This window comes from Melopsittacus undulatus, chromosome 5 (assembly GCF_012275295.1).
Source record: "Melopsittacus undulatus isolate bMelUnd1 chromosome 5, bMelUnd1.mat.Z, whole genome shotgun sequence".
Lineage (NCBI taxonomy): Eukaryota > Metazoa > Chordata > Aves > Psittaciformes > Psittaculidae > Melopsittacus > Melopsittacus undulatus.
This window is the reverse complement of record NC_047531.1, coordinates 4,642,940-4,658,432: the sequence shown is the minus strand read 5'-3', so window position 1 is coordinate 4,658,432 and position 15,493 is coordinate 4,642,940. Positions and strand designations below refer to the sequence as shown.

General features: G+C 45.1%; 1 protein-coding gene across 1 annotated transcript in view; it reads left to right on the top strand.

The window, feature by feature from the left end:
- Positions 1–15,493, top strand: part of PLXNA4 (plexin A4) — a 435,244-nt gene that overhangs the window by 83,554 nt on the left and 336,197 nt on the right. The gene's annotated exons all lie outside the window — the stretch shown is intronic.

The window sequence follows — 15,493 nt, the reverse complement described above, 5'->3', positions numbered from 1 at the left end:
CTATGTGCGCCAGAAAGTAGCTTCTAGTTCCTGATGTGTCCTACCAGGCTTTGCTAAGGACAGGGCTGTTGTGGCTTACCTAGGAAACCTCCTGAAACTGCCATGTATCAAAACTGCATAAATCGTAGAGTCATAGAATGGTTAGGGTTGGAAAGGATCTTAAGATCATCCAGTTCCAATCCCCCTGCCAATGGCAGGGACATCTCACACTAGACCATGTCACCTAAGGCTCTGTCCCACCTGGCCTTGAACACTGACAGGGATGGAGCATTCACAACCTCCCTGGGCAACCCATTCTATTGCCTCACCACCCTCACAGTAAAGAACTTCTTCCTTAGGTCTAACCTGAACTTCCCCTGTTTGAGTTTGAACCCATCACCCCTTGTTCTATCACTACAATCCCTGATGAAGAGCCCCTCTCCAGTATCCCTGTAGCCTCCTTCAGATATTGGTTTGCTGTTTTGAGTTGGTTTGCTCAAGTACATGACTGTGTTGACCTTCAGGGTTTGACTGTTTCACCAATAGCTCTTCTGCCACAAGTGTGTATGTTCAGTTTATTGGAAAGAACCTTAATTCACTGATATTGCTGACACTTTTGTGTCCAACAGTGAAAAGTACTGAGTGCAATAAATAACAGTTGTGTCTAACTTATGATTTAGTTGTGTCCACTTCCACTTTATATAAAGTAACTCAAAGACAGAAGGTATGGTTATAATAATGTATATATTTCTAAATGGGTAATGTGGATTTAGCCATAGTGATTCTGTGTTCAGACTAATGGAAAGATGAGTATGTTGGGTCTGCAAGAGGAGGTAAAATATTTTCTATCGAATCAGAAAGAAACAGGCACCCAGTTTTGCATAGAAATCACTTCAAGAGATCCCAAAGAACCAGGAAAACCCGAGTTAAATACTAGTTGGACACAATTATTGTTCTTCATTTAATCTAATTAAGCCTTCAATTTAATGAGAAAAGCAATTAGCATCTGAAAAGGCGAGAGGGGGGGTAGAAATAACAGAGGAGGCAGGTCTGCAGCCACAGTGGGAGAGAGGGAAGAAGTGTTTTTAGTACCAGTGCAGAAGGGAGATGCCATCTGCATAGCTATAGATGGCCATAAACCCAATGGCTCTGCGTAGTCCCTGGTCTTTAATTTCACTGGAAGTGAGTATTTTAGTTCCCCAAATTGGTTTTGAAAACACTTCATCAGTTTACAGTAAGGATGAGGAATGAAAAATCAGATTATTTTCTGTGAAGAACATTCCTCTCATGAGTTTAGTTTGTGATCTGGTTTAGTTCATTTTGTGGTAGAGCTGTGGTTTTGTGCTAGCTGTGTAGTTTCCATGAGGACATTTGGTTCTTTGGCTGAAAATGCGCTGCGTTTTGGAATGATCGTGCATAGGATCCAGGGGTTTGTATGGATAGCTTGTACAACAGATTTTGAGCTTCATCCCAGAGAAACAAAGCAAAATGGAAAGTGCCAAGGTCTGGTTTCATTTGTCATTTTTTGGTGTGCAAAAAACTTGATGGAAGAAGTGATCGCCTTGGCCAGACTACTGGGCTGCTTGGAAGCTTGGGGCACAGATTATGGGAACAGTGCTTTCAAGGCAAGGTCTTCATCCAACACAGCTTTTCATTGTTTGATATTCTCTGCATAAATTCCATCATGGGATAACATTTAGTAGCAAGAAGTGTGGAGATTCTAGGAGATTCCTTTTAGTATTGTAGTGTGGTTGTTCAAAGAAAGTACAATTGCAGAGAGAAACCAGTAAGAAGAATAAGCAATAAAGGCTGGGAAAGAAGTAATATTGGAAGAGTTAAGAGGCAGCATAACCATACATGGGAATGTTATTGCAAGGGTCCTAATTCAAGGACATGAATACAGTGATTCCAAAGGTGTTTAGAGAACATGTTACTGCACAGGGATGCTTTTGGCATATCTGATCTAAATCTGTATTGCATCAGCAAAAGATCTGGAGTCATTCAAGCAATAAGCATCTCTACAGGATGGCACTAGGGGATGTGTTGGCCAAGCAGCAAAGAGTGCAAACTGCACAAATGAGAGCCCAGCTCAGCAATAAGAGGATACCAGCCTGGGAAGTGCTGGGATGGGATTATATTAAATACATTCCGCACACAAATGTATTTCAAGAAGTGTCACAGAAGTAATGGAAAAACATCAATAACCATTGATAAAAACACATAACTGGACATGCCTGGCAGAACCTCTGTCCCTAGGAAGCAATGAATGGAGATCCATAAAGAGTTGAAATGAATTGTTAATCCCTTGCTACTTCAATGAGATTTGTAAGAAAGTTGCTGATTTTTGCATGAAAAGATGACCTTGTCCTGGAACCAGATAAATCTCTGAAGTCTTTCTGCCCATTGGAATTGCTTTATTGGAGTTGTGCAAGGGATTTATTCGGTCCTCAGTCAAGCAGTTTTGCTAGAAGCAGTGTACTTAGCTGAAGTTTGGGATCCCAAGGCGTTAATTTTGCTGTAACCTTTAAGCTAAGAGTATTTGGACTAGGTTGGTATTTGGACAGGAGCCTTAAAACCCCAAAGTGGACAAGTTGGAGCAGTGCAAGAACTGTGGGGATGGCATTTGCCTCTCAGAGTGAGGCAGTCTGGATTGCACCAGTGTTTCGGCATGATGCTAAGCTCTAGTTGTTAATATATTGGTCCTGACCTTCTCATGGTTGCTTTAAATCAATAGTGCCCCACAGCCCAAGCCAGCAAACTGAGGTTATGAAACTCAGCATCCTGGTTAAATCCAGCTTAGGCTTTCAGAACAACTTGAGTGGTATTAACTGTTCTGTGGGCACTTTCAAAGTTCTTGGATTTATGGACCCGAGCCATCCATTAGGAATGTCATACACAGAATTTTCCCTGCAGTATCTATGTATGAATTTACTTTTCCACCTTTTTGTGTACTTATAGAAGTTGTGTGTGAGTCAAAGTCTAGAACCAGAGTCATAATATTCTCAGTTATTGTATATGGAAGTGTATTAATTGCAGCATATAGAAATTATGTGAAGGGGCTTAAGAGCTGAGGAAACCTCTTTGGGAGGGTTTGTGTCTGTCTTCATGTGAACTGGGGATTTAGAATACCTTTAGGAGGTTCAACCTAAGAACTTCATTAAATGACCCCTTTTCTCTGTTTCTGCCCTTAAAAATCCATGCATGAGATAGGAAATGTTAGGACAAAGCTGCAAGGAGGGAAAGGAGAGATGGAAAGAGTGGGGGCAAGAGCAGCATGTACACAGCTAAATATAGTCCAGATGTTCAGTGTTTTCTGATCATGTCAAACCTACTCTCTTACTTCATGGAGACTTGCATGAACTTCCAACAGGGTCTAGATCCTTGTAGTGTGGAAGCTTGTGGGAGCAGTCACACACAGGGATGCATGGACCTTGACATATGTGGAGAGCAGTTGGCAGGTGGATTACCAGCAGTTTTAGAGCAGCCATTTGCAATGGTTGCACACAAAAAGCAAAGATCTGTGTGTAGGACTTACTATGACATGATAGATGCTCTCAGAATCAGTTGGCTTTATTGGGGTAGGATTTTATAGGTGGTTTTTGGGCTTTCATTTCTTGAGGATCTAGCTCAGTGGTTGTTATTTGGCATTATAATTGTGATTGACATGTTAATGCCAGTGGCTCAAGACTGGTTCTTAATAATCTAAGAGAAGACACAGAACTATCTCTGTTTCCCATGTGGCACTGAAGGTTGCATTGGCAGGATGAAGGTTAGGAAGGCAGTAAGGGTTAAGGAATGCTGATGACTAGTGCAGCTTCAGAGAGAATAAAGCTTTCTATTATCATCAGGAAAGTAGATTCAGGAGTGTTATGGGATGAGGAATGAGGATATGGTTGTTACACACTGGCATATGAAGCAAGGAATCATCATAGCAGTGGTTTGTTGTGGGGGCAGGTGGGTGGAAATGGGGTATTAAACTTATGACAAAGCAAACAAGAGGAGGGTGACTTAGTTCCCAAGGTGTGAAATGTTGGGCTGCAGAAGGCTGCATACTTGGGTCAGGAGCTCTGGTATAACCAGGCTCCATTGTCTTCCCATATGCAGTAAACCACTTCAGCTCTCTGATACTGTATTGCTGATTTCTGCCTGTCTGAAATCCCTTTCTGATCGCTGAGCAGCAATTTAAATTCATGTTCCTTCCCTCAAACTTCTCAAAGGTTGTGGGTTGATTCATTCAGCCTCTGTCCTGCCATGTGCAAACAGCTTTGGTGCCTGTGTTCTCTGGTGGTGGCTGCAGGCGACACCCAGGGCTCTGATCCTTTAATCTTGCCCATTCCCATCCCAGGAATGGGTCAGTTGGGAGAGAAGAGAAACAATGACATGTGATGGGTATTGCAGGTCAAGTCTGGGCTCCTCAGCATCTTGTGAGCAGTCTAACAGGACATGGCAACCAGACTAAGGCCAGCTAAGACTGAATCACAACCTATCTCTGATTTCCTTGCCTTAGGTCAAATCCCTAGTTAAGGACTTCTTGTAGGAGTCATTCTGTCTGTGCCTGTGTGACAGGAATGTGTTTGCACTCAGATGTCCTGTGAATCGGTCAGTGGGACAATTGAGCCTTGTTGCACGTGGTGTTTCCTAAGACAGCTATTTTAATGCTTCTGCTTAGTTCACACTAATCTCCCCAAAGGTTTATGCTTTCTCTCAGATGTGTTTTATTAGAGGCTGTTATGCAGCTGCTAAGAAAGATTCTCCTCTCAAAATGCCTTTGTTCTCAAAAGGGTTTGACACTGAAGATCCTCCCACCATTGCATAGTCCTAGTGGCCCTAGGAGGGATCCTGATTCTTCCTTTCACCTTGCAATGCCACTGCTGCACCTGGGAAGCCTAAGGCATCAGTCTCATTTAGGGCAAGGTCTGCGGCAATGTTATGTCCTTTGCCATGCAGCCAAGAAGCTGCTCAACAGTGTCTCTTGGTGCACCTTTGGGAAGAGAGTGCAAAACCAGCTGGAGAAGCAACAGCTCTTTAAAAGGATGTCCAGTGCCTGGATTACTATAAATCAGTTGTTCCCTGGGTGCTAGCAGTGAGGATCTAAGCCCCATTGTCCTAGGGATTTTGAATTGCCTTCCTCTGACCTTCACATGCTTCTCCTTCCAGAGACTGAGTTGCAGAATAGCTGAAGTCTGCTGTCATATACCAGCAAGCAGATGACTGCAGTCCCTACTCTTTCCTGAGCACCAGTTTCATGGGTGATATTTCCAAATCCAGGAGAAAAACCCAGACTGTGTGAGCAAGGATCGCTAGACATGGTCCTGAAAGAGCAAGTCGGGTCTCTAGTTATCCCACTTCAAGGAAATCTGGATGTGGATGAGGATGCAACTGCAAATTCCTCACTTAGTTCACCCAAATAGCTCCTTTTGGGTTGTGGTGATGGTCCTGCAGTTCTCAGAAAATGAATAGTACTCAGAAAATGACAATTGCAAGTGGAATGGCATCTGGATCTCTGTGGTTTGCAGAATCCTTGGGATGAAAAGGCAGAACAGATGTGTAAATAATCAGTAATTACTCATGTGGGTATTGTCAAAGACAACCTGTCCATCCCTGACCACTGTACTGTGAGCTAGGCTCAGCAAGGTATAATGAGATGAGACTTTCCCGTGAACCTTATGCTTGAGACAAGCCCAATTCATTTCAAGTCTGCCAAAGCTGTTGCATCTCCACTTCAGCTCCCTGATGTCAGATTCCTGCTGCTGCCATACGGAGGAGTCTTGCAGTATTAAATAGCAAACTCTTCATTTTAACCATCTTCTGGCCTGAGGAGATTCATACCTACAGTAGAGGTCTCAGGAGATGTTCAGAAATCACTAAATATAGCAACTGTGTGCAGAGGGGTTCATCCTCAGCTGTGTCATCTCAGTGACACTTGGATGCATGCTTATAACCATCTGGTTTTGTCTCAGCCGAAGTCCATAGGATGTTTCTGTATTAAGCATCCCCCATTGCTGCTTCAGAATCTGCTTTTTCATCCTCTGACATTCCAGTTTGTCAAGTTGGCTTTTTCTTCATTTCTTCTCTATACTGTGAAGAAATTGCAGTGAGCTAGAGGGATAAAAGGGACTAAAGCTGGTGGCTTGGGACTTGATAAATATTTTCCCTCTGGAAGATGTAGTGTTTGCAGAAGGTGTGTGATTGATTTCACTGGTCACTTAATTGAAGGAAAATGAAAAGCGAATTCCCAATAAACTAAACCATTATTCATCTGAGATCACAAATCTGTACCCAGGGAGCCCTCAGCAAATCTCTCCCCATGTGCACTGCTAGACCAAGGGATGAGAGGGTTTCATTTGTATGCACTGGAGGTGGCTGTGAGTGCTGGTGGTGCATCACAGCACGGAAGTGCTACTAAGGATTTCCATTCAGCTTTGGCATGAATGGTGGTGTGCTGTAAGCACTTGGATATTGTAGTGACAGAGGATCAAATAAATATCAAGGTAGATGGATGGCTGAAGGAGAAGTGGAGTTGGAGTCTACTCACTCTTCCCTTTTGACATCTTAAGGAGAAGTTTTATTTGAACCTGGTTGGAGTTTCACTATTAACTTCACCAGAGCTAAGTGAAATGAGATGCAATAAAGACAAGCATCATTGCAGCTCCTCCTGGGACCAAATATGCCAGCCTTTAAACAGTGACATGAAGCCATACAACTCAGTGCTCTGTGCAGGTGCAGCTGTGATGGGTGTTACGTGCAGGCAGAAGCTGGATTCCCTTTTATTCCCATTAGCAGTGAGGCTGGAACTGGGGACGGCAGCAGGCAGCACGGCCCACATCTCTGCCAGGCACTGAGTGTGCCAAGTCTACCTGGCCAGCACCCAGCGCTGCTCCTGAATTATATCATCAGAGAGGAGCTGATGATGGGAAAAGGGTGACAAGGGCTTGCCAGAAATGTGGCAGGAGGTTTATGCAGCCAGGTAAAATGTCACCAAAGGGTTAGTGTTAATAGAGAGGTGTTCCCTCTGTGGGGATATGTTGGATGGCAAAGGATGGGCTGCCTGTGTTGTTGTGCTGCTGTGGTTTTGTATCAAAGCCCTGTGTATTCCTTCCATAAGTCCTGCTGTACTGAATGACTGCAGGGTGGTAACTTGTTAGGAAAATGATAGGAGTTTGGGGACTGAAGTTTAATATATTAACTCCCATAAAATAGAACCAGTGTTGTCTCCACATGTGCTAGCCAAACACCACATCTGGTTTGAATTAGTGCTGGGGGTGGTTATAATGATCATCTTGGAGGAGGAGAGCACCTTCAGTATTGAAGTCACATCTCCTGAGCTGAAGATGTGACCCCAGCAGACTTAAAAAGTGTGATATTTTTCTTGATGAAGAGTCAAGAACAAGGAAGAGATGAAATCCTAAGTCCTGATGCACAGATTGCTCATGCAGAAGGGAAATCTTTGCACTGAATTGGGATCCTACAATTGAAAAATCAACCTGATTGCAGTGTATTTAATTGCTGCAAATAGATTGTATAGAGAAATCAAAGCAAATGTAAAGCTTGAGTATCTTGCTCACAGAATTAAGGCTAGTCTTCAACATGGGATACACTGAACAGAGGATTTCCGAGGCTGGCTTTTGTCATGCTTCTTTTGGCAACCCCTTCCACTCTTTTCCTGTGGCATATCAGCACAGACTGCCAGGACATCCCACCCCAGGCAAGCAGACTGCTTTGCCCAGACCTACAACTTGCCAAGACCTTCTAACCAGAAGTTAGAGGAGCTCAAGAAGCCAAAGAGACATAGCTTGGGGATGGGCTCTCTGCATCTACAAGTCAGTTGTAATAGGGGCTGCATAGAAGCAGCAATGAATTATTCTGGCTAATTCAACTAACTTCACTCTTTGGTCATGTAAAAATACACAATGGCAGGATAACTTTTTCTGAGGGGAAAAGAGGTGTGTGTGTGGGGTTAATTAAAGTAAGTAGGTTCTGCAGTGAAAGCATTTCTGCTCTGAGATAGTTCTATAAGTTCATCCTGGCACTTGGAAAACAAGTTACCTGCTCTAACACTTTGCCATCCATGACACTGAGGGCTCTGGTTAGGGAACAGCACAGTTTTCTTGCCTTGCTTCAAAGAGATGCTCTTCTTTAGGGGGTTATAAACTCAAATATGGAGCATGCACCTCATGTGAGCATATGTGCAGGTCCATGGACAGGCAGAGCATCACTGACCGGTGCAGTCAGAGGGTACAGGCTGCACTACAGCATCATAGAATCACAGCTGGTTGGGTTGGAAAAAGATCATCCAGTTCCAATCCTCCTGCTATGGGCAGGGACACCCCACACTAAACCATGTCACTCAAGGCTCTGTCCAGCCTGGCCTTGAACACTGCCAGGGATGGAGCATTTACCACTTCTCTGGGCAACCTGTTCCAGGCCTCACCACCCTCACAATAAAGAACTTCCCATTTCAGTTTAAAATGTTGGGGTGTGCATATATGTGAATATATGGACTTGATGATCTTAAAGGTCTTTTCCAACCCAGTCGATCCCATGATTCTATGTTTTATGGCATCTATAATGTTTGTGCGGTGACTTCCAGGTGGTTTGCAACAAGCTGGGGTTGGAGGGGACACATCCTCTTTAATGTGTTTAGTGGCTTCAAGTATCGGTGCCTTTGGCAGCCTATGCACTTGGTGGATACACACTGGGCTGAAGAGGAGCCCCAGCTCAAACTCAGGCTATCCCAGCAGCATTATCTCTCATAGCCTGTCCACTCATGGGGCTCAGCTTCCTGCAGCAAACCCCAGCCTGCTAGGGAAGAAGGGGAGTGATGGGAAAGTTAGTTATGTTTCTCAGTGGCTTTCTCCTGCTGTCACTATCATCAACCTTGTCTGAACCTGCTGCACTCACAGAAATGAGAATCATTTCTCATTGTAAGCTGGGGCCCCAGGACCTGTCATTTTTTCCAAGAGAGATGCTCAAGCATCTACCAGCCCTCATGTACCAAGAGAGCAGGTCCAGTGAGATCCAGCTGAGCTCCTGGGAACTTCCAGATGAAGCAGGAAAGGAGCTGCCACCCTCAGCAATGCCAAAAACCTTGTACTATCCTTCAAAAGTTGCTTTGATAACATGCTGGTTTCTGCCTTGCCCCAGCCAGCTCCAGGTTATAGATAAGGAGATGAAAAGCATGTATGTAAGGTCTTCAAAGAGACCTGAGAGCAGCTCCAGTGCCTAAAGGGGCTGCAGGAAAGCTGGAGAGGGGCTTGGGACAAGGGCCTGTAGGGACAGGCCAAGGGGAATGGCTTGAACCTGCCCAAGAGAGGGGAGACTGAGCTGAGCTCTTAGGCAGAAGCTGTTCCCTGTGAGGGTGCTGAGGTGCTGGCACAGGGTGCCCAGAGAAGCTGTGGCTGCCCCATCCCTGGCAGTGTTCAAGGCCAGGTTGGACACAGGGGCTTGGAGCAGCTGCTCCAGTGGAAGGAGTCCCTGCCTGTGGCAGGGGTTGGAGCTGGAGGTGCTTTAAGGTCCCTTCCAACACAAACCAGTCTGGGGTTCTGTGTATGGTTTTTAACTACAGCTGCCTGAGACATGAGCTCTCTGTGCAAGCAATGACCCAGGGATTAGAGAGTACCAGCTATGTGCTACACCATGTGATGATGCTGCTGTTCAGCTGCTATGGTAGAGAGAGAGCAGCAGTGGTTCCTAAAGCACTATCAGCTGCAAACCTGTCAGCTTGCCTTCTTCCAGCCACAATGGGTCTGACGACATGTTCCACATCCTTCAAAATGCATCCAAACAAATGGGGATACCCACTATCAATTTAGCCTCATTCTGCTCCTGGTGTGGCTTGCTTCATGATCAGGTAGAGAGGTTATAAAACCATGGAGTGTTAGAGCAGCCTCTGGTTGTTGTGTTAGAGCAGGCTAAGTAGAGGAGCAGGCTCCTTTCCTAAGTATAAGGAAAGCATAATATCATATCCAGACCAGCTTTGCCTCTCCCCCATGACCCTCATTGCAGCTTCTCAGAGTGGCAGCAATCTCTGCACTCCACTTAGTTCCCTGGTGTCCCATCAGAGTGAGGCACGGCTTGTAGGGAATGGTAATGTAAGTCAATGCCAGGTAATTTCTTCACTGAAAGGTTACTTTGTCCAATCTGACTCTTCCTGCTGAGGGTAATGGAGTTTCCCCTCTTCCCCCCCCCTTGGAGAGTGTTTTGGAGTTATAGATGCTATTCTCTGTATGTTTTCTGTAGGTACCACTCAAGTTTCTTCCAGACATCCCACACAATAATCAGTCAGTATCCTCCTTTAGAGCAATTTCAGCCTCCTGTTTTTCCACCTTCGCTGCTTATCTGAACTGAGCTCAGTAGCTGAGCCCTATTGAACTCACACACTCTCTTTCGAGTCTGTAGAAAGCTGGATTATGTTTTCAGTAGCCTGGGTCATCCTGGGAGAAAACAGATATGTTAGAGGCCAACCAATTTACTTGCTTAATATTCTGAGAGCAGCAGCCTTATTGTTCTCCAGTTGCGCGTGCCTATGTATAATAACCCTTCTGGGAAGCAGGGGTGGATAGATTGGGAGGTATCTTTAAAACAACAATGCACTCTTGGTGGTGGATAGAGTCATTGGATCTGTATAGGTTGCAACAGCATGCATGGAATATTGCTCTTGTGGATCAAGAGGTCTGAGTTGTTTGGCAGCAAGTGCTGTGGAGGGCAGAAAGCTGCCCTGCTCCCAGTGCTGCAGGGGGGTGGAACCCTTCAAGGACATCACATCTCATAATGTTTAGCTGGTTTCATACTGGAACCTGTTTGCTGCACAGTTTGGTATTGCATCTAGGTCTCTTGTGACTCAGGGTGGCACTGGGATACCTGGAGCATCCTTCATCTTCAGTCAACAGACTGAGCCTGGCCTCTTCCTATGATTGGCACAACAGTGCATGATCCACAGTGTTCTATAGGCACCTTTTCCTTCATAGCCAACAGAGGCTTGTTTAAAGTCCAGTAGTTGCCACTCTCTATAAGGTATACCACAGGCTTTTTAGCTTAATACCCAAAAGGATGCAGCCACACACCCCTCCAGTGGCACTAATAACATAATGTAAAATGCAATTAATCCATCTGCTAAATCTCAACCTGTCATCAGATAATGATCAGCAACATATCAATCTCCTCCAAGGAAGATCTTATTCTATTAAAGAGAAATTGGCCTACACTTCAGCTGCAAGAGTGACAATGTGCTCTTTAGATGAGATTTCAGATTTTGGAGTGAATGCATTTTGATAAGCAGCTTTTTGGCTAGAAAACTGCAAAAATCATTATTGAAAATAATTATAAACCTATTATTTAAAAATAAGCAAACTTGCATCTAGGGTTTAGGTGCTGTTTAGTCTTGTTCTGTTAAGAATCCTTTAAAGGTCAGGCCTTTCTACTCCGCACAGCTGTCAGAGCTTATGGACTAACCACAGGGTGAGTGTCTGGACTATGTCTACAATACCCCTACAAGAGTTAATCTGTGAAGGCTGCGTGGAGACCTCAGCAGCCTTCCAGTATCTGAAGGGGGCCTACAGGGATGCTGGGGAGGGACTATTCATTAGGGACTGTAGTGATAAGACAAGGGGTAATGGGTTGAAACTTAAACAGCAGAGGTTTAGATTGGATATAAGGAAGAAATTCTTTACTGTTAGGGTGCTGAGGCACTGGAATGGGTTGCCCAGGGAGGTTGTGAATGCTCCATTCCTGGCAGTGTTAAAGGCCAGGTTGGATGAAGCCTTGGGTGATATGGTTTAGTGTGAGGTGTCCCTGCCCATGGCAGGGGGTTGGAACTGGATGATCTTAAGGTCCTTTCCAACCCTGACTATTCTATGAGTCTATGAATTGCACCTCATTGAGTAGTTAAGGGATCCATGCCACAGTCTCAGGGTTTATGAATCCGAAGACTTAAGTGGCTTAGTAGCAGGGATAGGGGCTGTTCAGCCTGGAAAAGAGAACCTGTGTGGTGACCTCATAGCAGTCTTCCAGTATCTGAAGGGGCTACAACGATGCCAGAGAGTGACTCTTCATCAGGAACTGTAATGATAGGATAAGGGGTGATGGGTTCAAACTGAAACAGGGGAAGTTCAGGTTAGATATAAGGAAGAAGTTCATTATTGTGAGGGTGATGAGGCCCTGGAATGGGTTGCCCAAAGAAGTGGTAAATGCTTCATCCCTGGCAGTGTTCAAGGCCAGGCTGGATAGAGCCTTGGGCTACATGGTCTAGTGTGAGGCATCCTTCCCCATGGCAGGGGAGTTGGACCTCGATGATCTTAAGATCCTTTCCAACTCACCCTCTATGCCAGCAAAGTTTGCAGTGATTGCAGCTCATGGCTGCTCTTTGCACAGAGAAGCCATAGGAAATCATCTCTATTTCAACCAGGTCTGACAGGAGGGAAGGGGCTCCAAGTTTTGAGTTTTATGGAAGCAGGTGGCTGAGTACAGGAGAGCTAAAGCAGTGCTGCCACTTAGGGCAAAGCTCAGCATGAGCACAACCACGTTACAAGGCACCAGAGAGACTGCATAACATGGGGCTGGCAGGAAAATGTGTGCTGGGTGAGCAGCACAAGGAAGGAGGCTTTATAAGCTGAGCTGCACACAGAGGAACTTGTTTAATATATGTGTGGCCAGCTGTTCATGCCTGGGGAAGCAGGGACCGAGAAATTCCCTTTGCACATGTGCAGCAGGAGATGAGGTCTGCGGACCCCGTGAATTACTTTGAGGGTTTATGAGTCCTTCTCCAGAGACTCAGGAGAAGTGATTTTAAATAGTTCTTTTAAAAGAAATGAAAGGTTTGAGTGTGGGGACCCTGTTTCTATCTTAACCAATGGGGTCTGGGCAGCACTGGGGAAATACATGGACATCAGTAGCAGCTAAATGTCTCTTCAGGGATGGGATGGGATGTTGCATTTTCCTTTATCCTGGATGGAAGGAGTGATTCCAGCTCCCTTGTCCTCCTGAGAACATAGAAATGCCCCTTCCTGTTGGGACAGCTTTTAGAGGCAGAAAACAGGGGGGACCTGGAGGATGGCATTAGGGAGCCTTGCAGTTTAATGGGATGTGCCAAGTGATGGTAAGGGGAAGAATAGGTGACCTATGCTGGGGAGACAAATCCTGCTTGGCTGTTTCTATTATACAACTGTGCATTGTGCAAATGATGATCAGAAACCAAGTGTGATGAGCATTGAAAGGATTGAGCATCCTTTCTGGAGGGGGCTTTATATCCATATACTGGGACCTCCACAAACTACATAAAAAATGAGGTTTGAGGTGTCTCTGGTGGATCTCCAGATCCAATCCCATAGTGTCTCTCATCTGAAAGAGGTTTTTTCAGTGTAAGGAAAGCAACAACCAATCCAACAGGAAGAGCATCCCACTTTCTCCTCCTCTTCTCCAGGTAAGCACCATCTAAGGCATGGGAGACAAGTCTGCTGTACGTGAATTCCAACAGGACACAGATGTGCCAGAGCAGACTGTGTCTGCTCCATAGCATTTTCAAGCCCTCCTTTTAGCCTTGGGCATATGCTGGCATCACATTTTCAAGCAGATCCATAATTTTCCAGTGGATTCTTTTTCGGAACAAGGCAACATGTTTCCATGTCAAAACTTTCCACAAGGGCTTATCGATTTTGATGGAGGGCTGTCGTGCTAAAGAAGAGAAATGCAGCAACTGCTTTGTCTTCAATCAGGATTCTTCAATTGGGCTTATTGCAACCCTTGGGATTCTGTGATTCTGCAATGTATTTTTTGCTTTGCAAGGGGTGTTTTTAATGCCTTGCTCATTTGAAACAAACTCAAAGCTAAGCCTCTGTGCTGACACTGAACAAACCTTCCGGTCTCACTCACAGGGAATCTCCAAACGTGACATTTAATCCAGTTGAGCAAACACAAGGAGAAGCCCAAATGTGCGGGATTTGCTGTGGCTCAGAAGCTGAAGTCCCACGTAACTCTAATTTCCAGCTATGGAGCACAACAGCTCATAATTTCAGTCCTAAACTTTCCTGTGACTTAGGTGGGAGCTGGGATTTCACACTGGGTCCATCCTTGACAGGAGCATCCTGAGTTCACAGCAGCAGCAAATCCAGTCCTGCTGAAGATAGTTTTCCTTGAACCTCAAGCCTTATCAGCAATACTTCTTCTCATGGATTTTCCAGCCTCTCTGCTCTTTTTAGGCTGTGAAGCAGCTAGAGGCTGGGCTTGAAGGCATACTGCAGGGAAGGATGTAGGTGTCTAAAACTCACTAATATATGAATGTGTCTTTTAGTGTCTGATCTAAGATCCCTCCTCTTGTTGATGGAAGCCTTCCCATCACCTTCAGTGTGTTTCTGATCAGGGCTCTGCTAATTAATCTCTATTATTAACTGCTTGGTAACATTGCTGTATATCATTATGTGTGCATATTTGTTGGTCCAGTGATGCAGGGAACTGCTGTGCCCTCCTGACCTGCTCTCCCAGGCAAAGCACAGACTATAAAGGGACATGGCAATCTGCTTAGTGGAAGTGACACTGCTGGCCCCAGGCCTTCTGGTCACCTCTGCAATTAATCCATAACTAAGGTCAGTCCTAGTTGGGCAGAAGGTTAAGGCAGGTGTAGCAGCTTGAGTCATTTTAGATGGGTGCTTAAGTGCACTGACCTCCAAATCTGATGTTGCTGGTGGTTTGCTGGGGTCTCCCACCCATGCTGATGGCTGGATAGATGTCCTGGCCACCAGCCTGGCTTGGCTGGATGGAAAATCCACAAGACACAAGCTTTGGTCTGCACCCGTCCTCAGAGTTTAATTGCCAGCTCTCATTTGATGCTCAGACAAGCTTAGGGGTAGCTTGGGCTGGAGTTCATTCCCAGTCAGCAGTTTAGATGCAGCCCACATGCTGGTAGGAATATGGATATGAACTGGTATAGGGGGGTGGGGGAATAAGCTCTGATCTGGTTTATTTGCTTATCTACAGGTGTAGCCACCCAGTTCTCATGAAATCACAGTAGTAGGAGGGTCTAAACCTGCCCTTCTCCCTGCTAGTAGCTACTGTTGAAAAACCTGCTCGGATCTGATGGATAAAACACAGCATTTGATCATTCTACTTCATCATCTGGCTGCCCCTCTCATAGAATGGTTTGGGTTAGAAAGGACTTTAAGATCATCCAGTTCCAACCCCCTGCCACGAACAGGAAGGCCTCACACTAGAGACTCAACTCAGACTTGGCCAGAGGTCTGTTGTGTTTGCATTTAAAATAAAGCTTGCTTTACTGAGCCTCCATTAAAGCATCTGTAATTATTTAAAAAAGCAATGAAAGAAGCCTTAGAAGCTTTATGGAGGTTGTTGAATTATCCAGAAAACAGTAAATGTTTCCTATGGAAAACATTGTCTTTTTAGCCAGAGACTTCAGATGGTTTGAGGTTGTTTATTTGCTTGTTTTACTGTCAAATGCTGGGATATATAGGGGAAATTGGGCTCTTTGCAAATGGTTCATTCAAAATCCCTGTTCCCCATCCTAATA